Below are 15,393 nucleotides of genomic sequence, written 5' to 3'. Positions count from 1 at the left end.
GTTAAATATTCATGGTAAATAGGCCCAATGGCCTGTGATGGGATATTAGATGGGGTGGGATCTGAGTTACCCAGGAAAGAATTTTCTGTAGTATCTGGCTGGTGAATCTTGCCCATTTGCTCAGGATTTAGCTGATCACCATATTTGGGGTCAGGAAAGAATTTTCCTCCAGGGCAGATTGGAAGAGGCCCTGGAGGTTTTTCACCTTTCTCTGTAGCATGGGGCAGGGGTCACTTGCTGGAGGATTCTCTGCTCCTTGAAGTCTTTAAATCACAATTTGAGGACTTCAATAGCTCAGACATAGGTGAGAGGTTTATCGCAGGAGTGGTGGGTGAAATTCTGTGGCCTGCGTTGTGCAGGAGGTCGGACTAGATGATCATAATGGTCCCTTCTGACCTAAATATCTATGAATCTATACTGTGGAAAAGCTTAGACCAAAGGATCATCCTTATTAGAGCTTAACATTCTAATGTTGTAGTTTAATTTTTTATGAACTGCATAGTAAATTCTCCACTCCAATCCTTGCTCTGCATGATATAGGAAGTAATATGACAATTAGATCACTTTTGACTACTGCTTAAATAACATATCCTGTTGAAATGGTATTAGTTTTGTCTTATTTCTGTTTTGAAGGAAGCCTGTCAGGAGAATATTTTTTAACTTCCTTTTATTCATAACTCTTCATTGTTTGCCATTCCATTTAAGTGTAAGAAAATATTTACTATTGCCTACCAATTTTCCTTTTTCCATTTGGAAAACATTGACTCTTTCCTATGTATTGATAAAGCTGAAATTAACAGGGAACACTTTTTTTCTTTTTTTCTTTTAAAGTCCTTTAAATACATTCCATGTGGAGAGCAATGTTCCAAGCAATCCTGATACAGCAGATTAACTCCTCAAGGGAGTTGTGAGGGAAACACCTTCATTCTTATATACAATGAAGAAAGAAGAGAGAGGGTGAAAGAGTTTTAATATTCCAAGCACACCCATGAAGCAATTTGGTCTAAATAATCAGATGGAGAAAACTGTTTAGATTATAATCAAAGTTTCATTTGTATTGGATGGCACCCAAGAAGTGGTGTGCTTGTTTGCATGGCAACAGCCAGAAAGCTTTTTCACAGCAGCATTGGTCCCTATCTGGAAGTTGGTTGGAACTACACTACTATGTAGTCACCAGTCTTGTTCAATAAAGATTTATTTGCTTTGGATAGAGATTTACGAATGGTGTTTGACTAACAAAAATATATCATTCTTATGTGTTGCCTTATATTTTCAAAGAATGAATAAACCATTCTAAACTCTTGCTTAGCTGCTGATCTCATGTGCCTCTCTCAGTCTCTAATGCATTTGACATCACATGGTTTCTTCCCCTTCTGTGGACATCTTATAGACAGCAGTTCTGGAACTAAGAAATGATTCCAGTCATAGGGGCCTTAGCGATGAACAGACTTGACTGGTGATATGCAAATGATGTCTTAAGAGATCTGCTCCTCTGCATTCTAAATAGTATGACCTCTAGTTATGTCTGATCACTCTCTTCACTGCTTCATCCCTCAGAAAGCTACTTTGTCGTATTACTTTAACATGAACTAGTTCTCATTAGACTTTCCACCTTGATTTGCTTTTGATACTACTTTTGCAGACCATTCCCCTAGTTCTCTGTATTGATGCTGCTCTCACTTGTACATCTCCACCTCTGGTAGTGGAATCCCTGTCCATGACATCAGCTCCTCTGACTATTGCAACTACCCCCTCTAAGGCCTACAAGTCCCCACTCACCATACTCCAGCACACGCAGAATAATATTGCCTACCTTCTCACATGCACAAAGCATAAGCACTTTAGATCCCAGTTCAAACACATCCATTCACTGCCCCTTAATTGCACAGTCCAGTTTTAGACTGCCCTCCTGCGAAGGATCAGCTGTTCTAGCCTTCATGTTGTGTACTCCTTTTCATTTCCTGCTGGCCCCAGTCTGTGTGTGAGGACAATTTCATTAACTCAGATAGGTGCACTCTTTTCTGAGACCAGTTGCTAAATTCTCATTTGGTGTCCCAAGCTGAAGTAGCTGATCACCAAGTAAACAATTAATTCCCTTTTCTGCCGTATTACTTTTTTTCAGAGCAAAGACTCGTTTAAATAAATAAATAAATAAAACACACACACACACACACACACACACGTTAACAGCATTTCCTCAAGCAAAACAGTCAGATTCAATCCAGATTATCTCATACAAAAAGCTGCATTTATCTTAAGGAATAGCAGAGTGAGATAAATAGCAAAAGATATTAGAAGTTTAACTTGACTGCCTGGGTTCTATGGAAAGCTTACTGCATGCTAGTGGAATCCTTAAAGACCACTTAGCTACAAAGCTAGTGTCTAAAATGTGACATGTTCCAGTCTGTTTGACTTATGTTAGCCAGCCTCCTGCCAGAACTGCATAGTGGAGTGACATATTCACTCACTCCCCTTGAGGAAATGGAATGCTCATCTTCTCAGAGCCTGGGCCAAATATAGCTCACTTCTGCTTTGTAGGTGTCTGAGAATAAATAAATGGCAATTTCTCAGGTCCTGCTCTAATTAAATATATATATTATATATATATATATTATATATTTGAAAAGGATTATATATATATATATATATATATAATCCTTTTCAAAACTGACTACACTGAATCTCATAAGAGACAATACAAAGTGAATAGGGTGCTATCTTCTTCATATCCCATCTCATTTCTACCCAAGCTATTAAAAATTCCTTCCCTCCAATTTCCATTGTCTAAATGTCTCTTTACAGGCTGATTGATTTCAACCACTCTCTACCGGTGCCACAAAGCTATTTTCAAATTTGTGTAAAAGGATTTCTCCATAGGCTCTGCTGAGCTCTGTGGATGCTCTAGGTAGAATCCAGCTTGGTAGTTTTGGATGGGTTCTGATACTACATGGCTCAGTGTAACAAACACCTAGATTGGATGCTTAAGCCTCTTTAATGCAGTGGACCTGATTGTTTGCAACCTCGCATCTGGTGCAGTCATTTACACCTGTGCAAGGTGGGTGTAAAATGCTAACATTCCGGCTTTTTAACTGTAACAGGCCTGTCTGTCCCCGTTATGGACCACAGGCATGGGGTTAGCCAGCCATATTCCAAGGCATGGCTCCTTTAAAGTTAGGTGTTCCAGGGAGGATTGACTGAATATTGGGGCCAGGTGATAAAGTCAGGTGGTGATTACTGTTGTGATAATAATTATGATATGTTAATTTCAATTAAATAAATGGACCCAGAAAGTCAAAGGTGTTAACATGACCTTGTCACTGTACAACAGTAAAGAGTTAAACTTGGTTTGGCGTTTGGAGTACAGAGATCTGTAGCCCTCTTAGTCCAATGGCAAACAGACCATTAATTTTTTTAACCTTTCATTAAAGATACAGAAAAAGGAAACACAGTTAAGGCATTTGAAAAGCATTAAGTGAAGCTTTTATTTTAACAACATACTTAGTCCCTCTCCCTTTAGCTGTAGAGAGTTTTTTATAAGAAAACCTCCTTGTCTGACAGTCTTTTAGATGGTGTTAAATATGGTAATATCTTTCCTTTTTGGGGAAGAGAGAAAAGTTAGTTAAGATGATCTGCAGCTGTTGTTAATGTTTGATCCTGCTTCCTTTAAAACAAAACAAGACAAACACACAAAAAAGGAGAGAAAAGAATAGCAAAGAGACCATGCAGCTTCTGTCTCTGGTACTGACTTTCATTTGCAACCTTACTGGTGGGGGAGCGTAGGCCCAGCACAGTTTCATCAGCCACTCTGAGATCTGGCAAATTTGTACTAGCCATTGGACTGTTTAAAATGTTTTTTAGCTGTCTCACTGGGCATGGGCTCATAGTAGTGTTGCAAAACAGCCAGCCTTGGCAGGCTAAACCAGACTCAGAAGGCAAAAGGAGAGAAATAGGCAAGACCCAAAATAAGGTGAAAAAAAGGAAAATGACGGGAGGCGGTGACAGCAGGTACTCAAGTCTCACATCCTGGGTGGTGATAGCATTTAGCTGGAGCCACATTAGGTGGGGCTGTCATCGGAGCCCTGGTCTCTGGCCCAGCCTGGTCTGAACATCTTTCAGGATCAGGACACACCAGTCAGGATGGATCTTGGGGTCTCAGGAGTTGGTGAATGATGCTAAAGCTTACTCCTTCCAGTTCATCCATCTACACCGTTTTGATCTCCCACCCCAAGTCTATTTTAAAGGGCTTCATGAACGAATATAAAATTAAAATATTACAAACAATTCAATCAATGTTTTGCCACATTTATCTTGAAAACAAAATGCTCCACAAACTTTCTGGAGCCTACCTGAAAGTCCTGTTTCTCTCTACTCTCTTATCACATTTGCTTTTGCTTGTCTAGCCTTAGCCAGTACTGTGCCCCTTCATCATCTCTCTGTTGATACAAGAGCCTCCTTTTCTGCAGCTCAGCTGCACGGAACAACTTTCCTCCATCCATTTGCCTGCCCGATTCCATCGTTTTTTTCAGCGCACAACTGAAACATACCTATTTATTCCTTTTAATCTCTGTCTCTGCTGTTTGCCTTCTGACTGCTACAATTTACCCACAGTATGCTATTTTCAATAAGTGTTATTAGTAGCTTAGGCCACATACTATCATATATTTTTAAACTTTAAAGCATTTGAAGTGCACTTTGTAGTATATTATCGATGGGCAAGACTGATTTAAAAATAAACCCTGTATTAAGAACAGAAACTATGTGAAGGAATAAGCTAACAAAATTTATTTCTGCTTTCTAGCTGCAGCCTGCAACTGCCCAGTCCTGGTCTCCTTTGTTTTTTCGGTCCCAGCATGTAGCACTTCGCAGGAAAACCAACAGATTGCATAAAGAATGTGCAGGAAGTATGGTATCTCTCTACTTCCTGAAGGACTTATTCCATAGCAGACATATTGGCTGAGATTTTCAAAGGACTCCACCAGAATGCAAAAGAAGTTGCACACCTATCTTCCTCAGGTTCCTTTGGAAAATACCAAATAAAACTGTAACATAGTGTGTGTTATTAGAGAGAAAAAATGAAACCATTACCCTGTAGACCAACGATCTGACCTTATCACCTACTTCATTCCGCAAAATTAATTAATTTTTAGTTAATGTTTGCACAGAAAACTGAAGATACAAGTACTATAAAAATGCTAAGTATTGTTGAGTGATTACACATGTGAATAAAATGTTTTTCTAGGTAAAGTGAATGATGCATCTTCAAGATGGTCATTCATATTTCTGAGATGATTACCTAGGGCTAGCAAACAGTATTTTGTTCCTAGCAAATGATATATTTTTTTCTCTTATGCAAAAGATAACTGGAGACACAATACAGAGATGCTTCTTCTCAATACACTGCCCAGATGGTCTTTCATTATTTCATCAAGTGTCAGTTTTTATTGCTACAAAGTTGCTATCACTATTCAGATAAAATGCTGAAGAAGATTATTATTGACAGTAAACTCAACAAGCCATTACACTGGGGACAATAATCTTTATAGTTGTTTTCAATGTTTAGCATAAAAAATGCCCATATTGAATTGGATTCCACCACAGGCTCTGCTCAAAAATTGTCCTGTCCAGATAAATTGTAAAATTAGACACTATTCTTAAAAAATATTTCCAAGAAAAGTGATTTGCCATGAAAACATTATGCTCTTTAATACACTAAACTGATTTGTCCCTTAAGAAATCAATTTGATGTGTTCTGAGTTCTAAGAATCCTCCATCAAATCTGCGGCATACGACAAACTAGTGCTGGCAAAAGATCCATTTAATATGCTCAACATCAGTAATATTATCATCTAGAAAGAGCTGACAATTTTGTACAGATAACTTGGCTATGTACACTTATTAGCACGTCATTTTGTTAGTAGAAGATTATTTAGTCAAACACAAATGGCTAATATTCTTATAATGTCAAGGAAATGGAATGCTGTGCTCTGATACAACCAAACTGTGGTCCTCAGTGTACCTGTTAGTGGTCCACAGAGAGAGCAATATCGTCAGATTCTGTTGCCCCCTCCTTGTTTCCAGTGCAAAAGTGAATTTTTAGCTTATTTTTTTAATGCACTAAACACTTCCCTATTATTATTTTTCCATGTAACCAGCTGCTAGAAAAGGGAGTTTACAGTATGCCAATGAACTTCACAGATAATACCACAAACTGGGAAGTTCACAAGAACAACTGAAGACAGATATAAGACCTAGACCTTGTCTACACTACAGATTACTTTGGTATAAGTTATGTCACTCAGGAGTGTGAATAATCCGCACTCCCGCGTGGCGTAAGTTATACCGACCTAAGCGCCCATGTAGACAGCACTATGTCTGCGGGAGAGCTTCTTCCGTTGACATAGCTACCACCTCTCACAGAGGCAGCAGTCAGTAAACTGATGGGCGAGCCGGCTTACAGCGTCTCCTCCACAAGTGCTACAGCAGCACAGCTACGCCACTGTAAGTGCTGTAGTGGGGATGTAGCCATAGATATGGTTAGGAAAAATGACATTCATTTTGGAGAGATGCAAGCAATGACATCAGTAAAATAATGGAAAACAGAGATTCAAGGGGGAGGGAGAGAAACCTGTAAAGTTGTGAATTTTTTACCATCCCTCGTAGTCCTAGTTTGGGCAGAAGTGCCTGATCAGTTTTTTAAATTGGCATTTTTGATGTATCATTATTCTGTGTCCATCTCCTAGAGTTGGTCAAAAATCTTCTGTTGGAATTATTTTCCAAAAGAAAATTGGGTTTTCAGAGAAACAAATTTTTTCACAAAGTATTTGATTTCTGTAGAATATTTTTTCCAGATTAAAACTATAATATTTTGACCAACCCCCCAAATATTTCCATACTGAATTGTTCCCAGTGGTATTTCTGATGCTCCCATTCTCCTCTGTGGGCTGGGCTCCTCGGCTGGTTTTCATTTTCCATGATATACCACTTCCCTTCACCAAGAAAGGAGACCAGGGTGGATGTAGTTTTCGGAAACCCAGGCTAGGAGAATGGGATCTTGAGGCACCCAAATTAAGCTTCTTGAATGAGGCATGCAGCAGCATATCAGAATCTGAATATTTCCTTTTTTGGTGGAAATATTTTGGTGTTTGATTTTTTTTTCTGAGTAGTCAAACTTTTTTTGCAGAAAAGACCCCTATTTTCCAAGCAGCTCTAGTATCTACCCAGCCAGCTTGAAAAATTTAACTATTATGTGAATTTTAATTTCTTGTGCTTTTTTCCCTGCTACTGTTACTATATTTATGAAAAAAATAAAAGTTTGAAACTCCTGTCAAAGGGAAAACTTTCCTGCAGCCTTCATTATTGAATCACTACTGCTCCACCACAACTTCTTATTGCGAGCAAATAATTCCTTTATTGCTAAGTTTGAGATTTTGGATTAAATTCAGAAGTGCTGTGTACTTTTTTTTGCCAACCCTTGAGTGCTCAGACATTATGTTCCCCAAAATACTGTGATTTTAATGGTAGTAAATGTTGGATTCTTGTTATTTGCTTTTGGATTTTCCAATCTTTAGGGGTGTGACAAAGTGCAAATTTTCTGTAGTATTTTTATGAATCCTATGTATTCCCCAGCTTCCCAGTATACTTGGCATTGCTACTCCAGTGGGGGAAGATGGATTAAGTATGGTCTCAAGGCAGACTAAGAAACATAGCTAGGTGATACACATACACACTTATCTGAGCAACTGAATGGGTCATTAAAGGGACTAGCCGAAGCTGGCCCATATCAGTAGAAAAGCTGAGAACATAATGGAAAGCCCCAATCATGAGAATATTGACACCTAGCAATCATCCCAGAGGAAGAACCTTTCCCTGCCTCTCAGCAGTGGTTGTGAAAGCATGGCCCTATCTGGAGAACAAAGGACAGGGAGGTGACTATCAGGTAATAAAGAGTTATTTTCTGGAAGTGGCTGACTCCTGTCACCTGGTTCTGACTAAGGAAGTCAAAGAGAGACAGAGTCCGAAAATGGAATTCACTACAGCTTGGCCAGTAAATGCTCTGGCTTGACCAGAATGGACTATGCTTTAACCTTTATTTCTCTATATTAACCTCAGAACTTCTAATGCTGCATTCCAGTTGACTAATAAATCCTTCTGTTTTAAAAACGCTGCTTGGATATCACTCCAAATACTTGCTGAAGTACATCAGTCCCTGAAGAGTATATAAGTCTCTGCTGGGAGTCTCAGAGTGTGAAAAAGGAGTTCTGGAGACCAAAGGCATGAGTCTAGGAGGCAGTGAGGCCATGTGGCCTACTCTGAAGGAAGAGTGGGACTGCCTGGGGTCTGGCACACTGAAAAGATTCCTGTACATGGCTGTTCCAAAGCTGGTGTGCAGCACTGATCCTGTGGATCTGTGACAAGGGGTCACAATTTCAGGCTTCCCTGTAATTATGAGGGACAGAAACTTTTTTAAAAAATAATAAACCTGGGATTTTGATGTATTTTTATGACTCTAGGAGCTGGAACTTTAAGAAAAACAATAAATACCACAAGACACTCAATAGCAATGTGAGAGTTAGCAGCACTGTCTGTAATCAGCTGTAGGTTAAATTCCCATACATTCACTTCCTTAGACAGATATACACCCAGTAAAGGAATCCAATTTAGTCTAACTTACACTTTATATGGCTCCTCAGCAGGTAAGTATAAGTTGAGTGAAGTGGATGCTAGTCACTTGACATTAAAGTAGGGCTGGAGGCTTCTGTAAGTTATACCTCTTTCCATCATTTCAGCATATGCGCTACACTAACTTAGATTCTCTTACACATCAGGAAAGTATCATTAAAGAAGGCCTAAAGGTGCTGAAATAGCTATGCCGGCAGATCGCCCTCATGTAACATATGCCAACTGAAGGAGTTTTTCTGCTGGCAGAATGACACCATCCTCTCTGCCCCACATGACATTAGGTAGGTCAACAGAAACACTCTCCAGCAAAACTTTGTAGTGGAGACCTGATGTAAGAATCTAACTTACAGCAACCAAAGCACTTCTCAGTCTGGCCGTTTCTTTCCACTATGAACCTGACTTTGGCTTCTGTTGACCAAACTAAACCAGAGTCCCATAATGCTCTATGGCTAGGCCAAAGGTGGAGTGCAAAACCCTGCAGAGAAACCAGAGTGCCAATATATCAATGGTATTTTCACCATATAAGGAATGGAATGAAAGATTGTGAAACTGGCTCTGACAAACAAATGTATTAATCAAAATATGCAATTTGCTTTACTGCTGTAACTACAACTGTGCCTGAATAAAGTGTGCTGTACAATCAAAATAAGAAAGTAGCTAATAGTAAATAAGGTATGTTATATAAAATCATTTATAATTATCTTAAGTTTCAATGTTGAAACTCACTAAGTCAAATTGCTGTAACCTCTGTGGAACCTCTGTTCATTGCACATGCATGGTCTGGTGGAATCTGTCAGAGAATAAGATGGATGCCTTATTGAGACTTGCAAAAGCAGTCTACCAGGTACAGATAATTATCTGTACTGGGGTCTGGTTGGTACAAGATGCCTCTGTATTTTGCAAAACATATATGGAGCTAGAGAAAGTCTGTAAGATCTGTAGGTAATACAGTGTTTGTCAGTGTCATACACAATATCAATATCATATATCATATCACATATGTTTTTGTATAACTATGAATTGTATCCATGTTAAGTTTTTCTGAGAATGCTTTTCACTTATGCAAAGTTTTTGAACCAAAGGGAAAGGTGAAGTGGTGTAATTTCAGTGCTAGATGCAGAAACATACCAGTAAGACAGGATAAGATATGATCTTGTTAATGCTTAACCAACATACATGCTTAGCCACTGTGCACAATTTATCAAGGCATGGCTCGTACAGGTGGCTTTAAGTTTTTCTGATCTCTGGAATACTATGTTAAAAACAAGATAAGAAACTGGTAAGAACCAGTGTGTAAAATCTTTGGTGATGTATGGAATTTCCTATTTTGTTAGAAACAACTAGGATATAGATATGAGCAGAAATGAGTTCATAACTTTGAAACAGATTTGAGCTGCAGGGCTCTTTCTCAGGGATTGGTATATATTTACGCTCTGTGCTGATCTGTCTTTAACTAATGAACACCAGCTGAACTGCTATCTAATGTCTCATTGATCAATCATCTAAATTGAACACCTAACACTTCACACTTAAACCTCAAGAAAAGTCATTTGCACTTTGAATTTTGCATTTGTGGTCTGTGACCAGCAGAGAATTCCCTCCTGCTGCTGCCCCGCATTCCCAATCTGATGTGGCTTGAACAAGCTGTACTGATATTTAAGATGTAAGATTCAAGGGAAAAATGTAGCCAGTCATGTTTTGAAAACTGAAGATTTTGCTTAATACACCAAAATAGAATGTTAGCTACCTAGTACTAAATACACTTTTCGTGTCTTTAAATAAACAAAGAAGATGAAAATAAAAAGGCCAGAAAGGTGAATGTAGAGGGAAGCATATTAAGTAGTTAACAGTACAAAAGAGACATTTGAAAGATCTAAAACAGAAATATTACAAAATGAAATTAAACCACTGTGAAATAAGGGTAAGGAAAGCAAAGGCAGAGAATGACAAGATGATCGCACAAGAGGTTAAGATAAAGATAAGAAATGTTTCAAGTACTCAAGGAACAAAAGGTCAGCAAAAGAGACAACAGGAACTATAACAGACAAGGGTAATTTATTGGCAAAATAGATGAATCCTGTATTGCAGTGTTCACAAAGAAATCCAGGGGTGCAGAAGTTGCCAGAGATAAGAGACATACTTCTACCTATCTCCTAGTGGGGAAGAAGAAACACTGACAGAAATCAGGATCTCTTCAGAACAGGTTACCAAGAAATTACAACTGCAACCTCTCTGTCCACGCTCATATCAGCGTTCGTCTGATGGTCCTCATTGTAATGCCTGCCACGTGAAAGAGGTTCAATATATTTCCCTCTTTATCCAGTCCTAACACAATTCAGTCCTGGCAGAAAGCAGGAATTCTACCAGAATAAGGACAAGGTTTGGTCAAATCTCTTCAATTCTCATATGAAACTATTTTCCTCTTTCTTATGTCTTAAACTTTTCAACATACAATAGTGATTAATTTATACAACACTCATATCGTAATCTGTAGTTTATACCACACTTGTATAGTGATCACTGTCATATTTTATTTAACATGGCAGGCAATTTTAATATCATTTATAGGAAAAACACGATATGGAATAAATTATTATGGAATTGTATTTAAAGATTGGCAAGACTCCAAGACTTGATGAGATCTATAATTGGATTTTGAAGGAAGATTTCAGAGTAAAAGATCATTTATGCACATGGAGTCTATGATTCGGTATATAAACCCCACACTGACTAAGAAGAGGTTAACTGGAGCCTGAGAGCTCTATTAGCCCCACCTTGTTACACGTGGAGCGTGTCAGGCTCAGTGTGGAGTTAAAAAAGGAGGAGTTCACAGTAGTTAGGGAGGATGACACCTAGGAGAGAGTTTGCATGGAGTATCTTCTCTGTGGGAAGTTCCTGACAAGAGCCAGGCAGAGAGAGAACTGTGAGAATGCTACAGGAGTGGAGTAAACTCCTGTGGTGGACCTTGGAAAATGAGCAAGACTCCAGGGAGAAGTCCTGGCAGCTGTTACTTTGGAAGAAACAATGAGATTGAAGAGGAGCCCAGGAGAGGCAGAAGACGTATTGATGACCATTATTTGCTTCAGGTTGGGGGGCTGTCTGTAAGCAAGGACTGGCCTGTCTCCCAGGGTCTGTGAGAGTGAGGAATCGTCCTTCAGGATAGGTTGTAGATCCTTGATGATGCGCTAGAGCAGTTTTAGTTGGGGGCTGTAGGTGATGGCTAGTGGTGTTCAACAATTGAAAAACCTGGGTGGCTGAACTTTGTGACTTTGTCCTCACCCACAACTATTTCAGATTTGGGGACAATTTATACCTTCAAGTCAGTACCTGCATCACCCCACAGTATGCCAACATTTTTATGGCTGACTTAGAACAGCACTTGCTCAACCTACAGCCCCCAACTAAAACCTCTCCAACGCATCATCAAGGATCTACAACCTATCCTGAAGGACAATCCCTCACTCTCACAGACCTTGGGAGACAGGCCAGTCCTCGCTTACAGACAGCTCCCCAGCCTGAAGCGAATACTCACCAGCAACTACACACCACACAACAAAAACACTAACCCAGGAACCAATCCCTGTAACAAACCCCGTTGCCAACTCTGTCCACATATCTATTCAAGGGACACCATCATAGGACCTAACCACATCAGCCACACCATCAGGGGCTCGTTCACCAGCACATCTACCAATGTGATATATGCCATCATGTGCCAGCAGTGCCTCTCTGCCATGTACAGTGGCCAAACTGGACGGTCTCTACACAAAAGAATAAATGGACACAAATCAGACATCAAGAATTGTAACATTCAAAAACCAGTAAGATAACACTTCAATCTCCCTGGACACTCAATAACAGACTTAAAAGTGGCAATTCTTCAACAAAAAACCCTTCAAAACAGACTCCAACAAAAACAGAAGAACTGGAATTAATTTGAAAACTGGACACCAGCAGATTAGGCCTGAATAAAGACTGTGAATGGATGGGTCACTACAAAAAGTAATTTTCCCTGTGCTGATACTCACACCTTCTTGTCAACTGTTGGAAGTGGGCCACCTTGAGTGCATTGGCCTCGTTAGCACTACAAAAGTAATTTTCACTCCCTTGGTATTCACCCCTTTTTGTCAACTGTTGAGAATAGGCCACTTCCACCTTAATTGAATTGGTTCGTTAGCACTAACTCCCATCTTTTCATGTGCTATAATATATATTCTGCTTACTGTATTTTTCACTCCATGCATCTGATGAAGTGGGTTTTAGTCCATGAAAGCTTATGCCCAAATAAATCTGTTAGTCTCTAAGGGGGCACAAGGACTCCTCATTGTTTTTTTAATTTAGACAAGAGTTCATGAAAAATTCTATACTTTTTTGTTTCTCCTGTTTTTTACTTTTATCCTAATTTCATCAGTTTGAATTTTGGGAATGCCAAAATTTTTAATGTATGCAAACTGCATAGGCTAAATTCTGCTTTCATTGACAGTGGTATAAATCTGGAGGAACTGCATGGAATTTACAGTACATCTACACTAGCAACTAGTCACATGTCCATACATGTGGCTGTGCCATAACTCCCACTATTGTCCGAAAGCATGGCTGAAGGCAAGTAGAGAGAAAGTAAGCTAGAAAGCCTGAGAGGTATGGGGAAGCAGGTGACTCGGGCTGAGTCATGGTGCTTTTAGCCATCTTAATGCAGCTAAATGTAAATGTATCCATTTAGGAACAAAGAATGTAGATCATACTTGCAGATTGTGTGTTCCTGATAATATAATTTAGGAGGCATGTGTTAACGGTAACACAAAAGCATTGCACAATGATCACAATACAACTGGGTCGACATCCTCCACAGCAGAAACCCAACCCCTAAGGAGTTAACACGGTAGAGGAACCCTGCAACAATTATCTGTAATGAGTCATTAGTTACACAGACATAAAATGCTAATGACCATTGGCTACAGGGAAACAAAACCCTCACAAAGGTATGTTGGCAAACAAATATGTGCTAATGTTCCCTCTTGTGCTTTTCTAGCAGTTGCATAGGGTATGAGGGTCTTCCTCAGCACAGATGGATGTTATTCTTTTCCCTCCTGGCTGTTCAAGGATGTGCGCACATATGGCACTCTGGATTTCTCTTGCCTGCCAGGAACGAGGAGCAGTGTGCACGTGGAATCTGGCTGTCTGTACAGAGTTTGCAAATCAGACTTGTCCAGTGCCCACTCTGTACAGAAGTACTCTCTTTTACCCTCACAAACATGGCCTCCAATAATCTTTCAGCTTCCCAATCGTGCACTCTAGGATCATTCTGCAGCTACACAGTTTGTAACTGAATTCACTGTTTCCAGGGTCACTGATATCTGGGTATGGTTGAACAAACCAAGTTAGGAGTGGGTATGTGTGGTCCCGCAAATTAACTGTTGTTCTGTAGAGAACCATGCCATTGCTGGGGAATAAATTCTCCCCCTTCACCACCCCCAAGTACAATCCCAATCTCCTCAGCATCCTGTCACCATGAACCTTTCCAGTGTTTTCCACATTTGGTGTCTATGTACCTGCCTCTGGGGACCACTAAATCTTGCAGAACAAGTGAATAGTAACCTTTTCAGTTTACATACTTACTTACTCCTTTTGGTGGGCAAAGTATTGGGATGTGGATGATGCTGATAGCCCTTGCACAGTTTGGAAATCCCATCCTCTCAGAGCCAGCTGTCATTTCTGGTACTTTGTTTATGGCAACCACCCAGGCATAGATGAGAGTGTTAATTGCCTCACAGACCTGTACAACCACAACTCCAACAGTGGATTTTCTACCCCAAAGTGGGTTTGCAGATGACCTGTCACTGTCTGGTGTTGCCAGCTTTCACAAGGCAATCGCATCAGTATAGCTTTCCGAAATCTAATGGCTGGCACAGGAGGTGTGGTGCAAGTGCTTCACACAGCTCCATGAAGGTCTGTTTCCTCATCCAGAAGTTCTGAAGGCACTGCTCATTATCCTAGGTTTCCAAAATCATATGATCCCACCACACCATGCTGGTTCTCCTGGGCCAGAAGTGGCAGTCAACCCATGGGCATAGCATGGCAATACCAGCAGTCACTATGTCTGTTCCATGGGACCAGAGTGGATTGTCATTCATCCTCAAGGTCAGCCATATTTGCCATTTTAGAAAGTTCTGCCCTGATTCCATCCAGTATCTTGACAATTGTGTACTGTCCCGCATAAACATTTGTTCCGCAAGAAGAAGCAAGAGCAGAACCACATCATCATTCGCTTGCTCCATGTCTTCTATCCAGTTTGGCAGGAGGGAGCAGTGGAGCAGGAACTGCTGCTGGCAAATGTTTGAAGGCAGGGGAAAGTATCGACTACATACTACAAGGAGGTTCCCAGAGTGTCTCCTGTAATGCACAGAACCCTGGTATTTGGGTTGCTGGGTGTCCAGTTTTCAACTGGAAAGTTTGGTTGAAAAGGGGATATGGCAGTGTCCAGTCAGCTGTACTGACTGGACACCAAAAGTCTGGTTACTGTGGGTGGGTGGGGAAAACACCAGGTCATCAACCTGCCCTAGCCCCTGCTCAGCCAGGGCCACTTCCTACTTGCATCTCACAGTCAGGCAGGCAGCAGGCTCTGAATCAAGCTGAAGCTCTCGTCAAAGCTCTGGAGCACAGGGAGCCCAGATGGGGGGAGAGGGAGGAAGGTGGAGAAGATTGAGCAGTGAATAA

The sequence above is a fragment of the Caretta caretta genome, chromosome 1 (assembly GCF_965140235.1).
Source record: "Caretta caretta isolate rCarCar2 chromosome 1, rCarCar1.hap1, whole genome shotgun sequence".
Lineage (NCBI taxonomy): Eukaryota > Metazoa > Chordata > Testudines > Cheloniidae > Caretta > Caretta caretta.
This window is presented reverse-complemented; position numbering follows the sequence as displayed.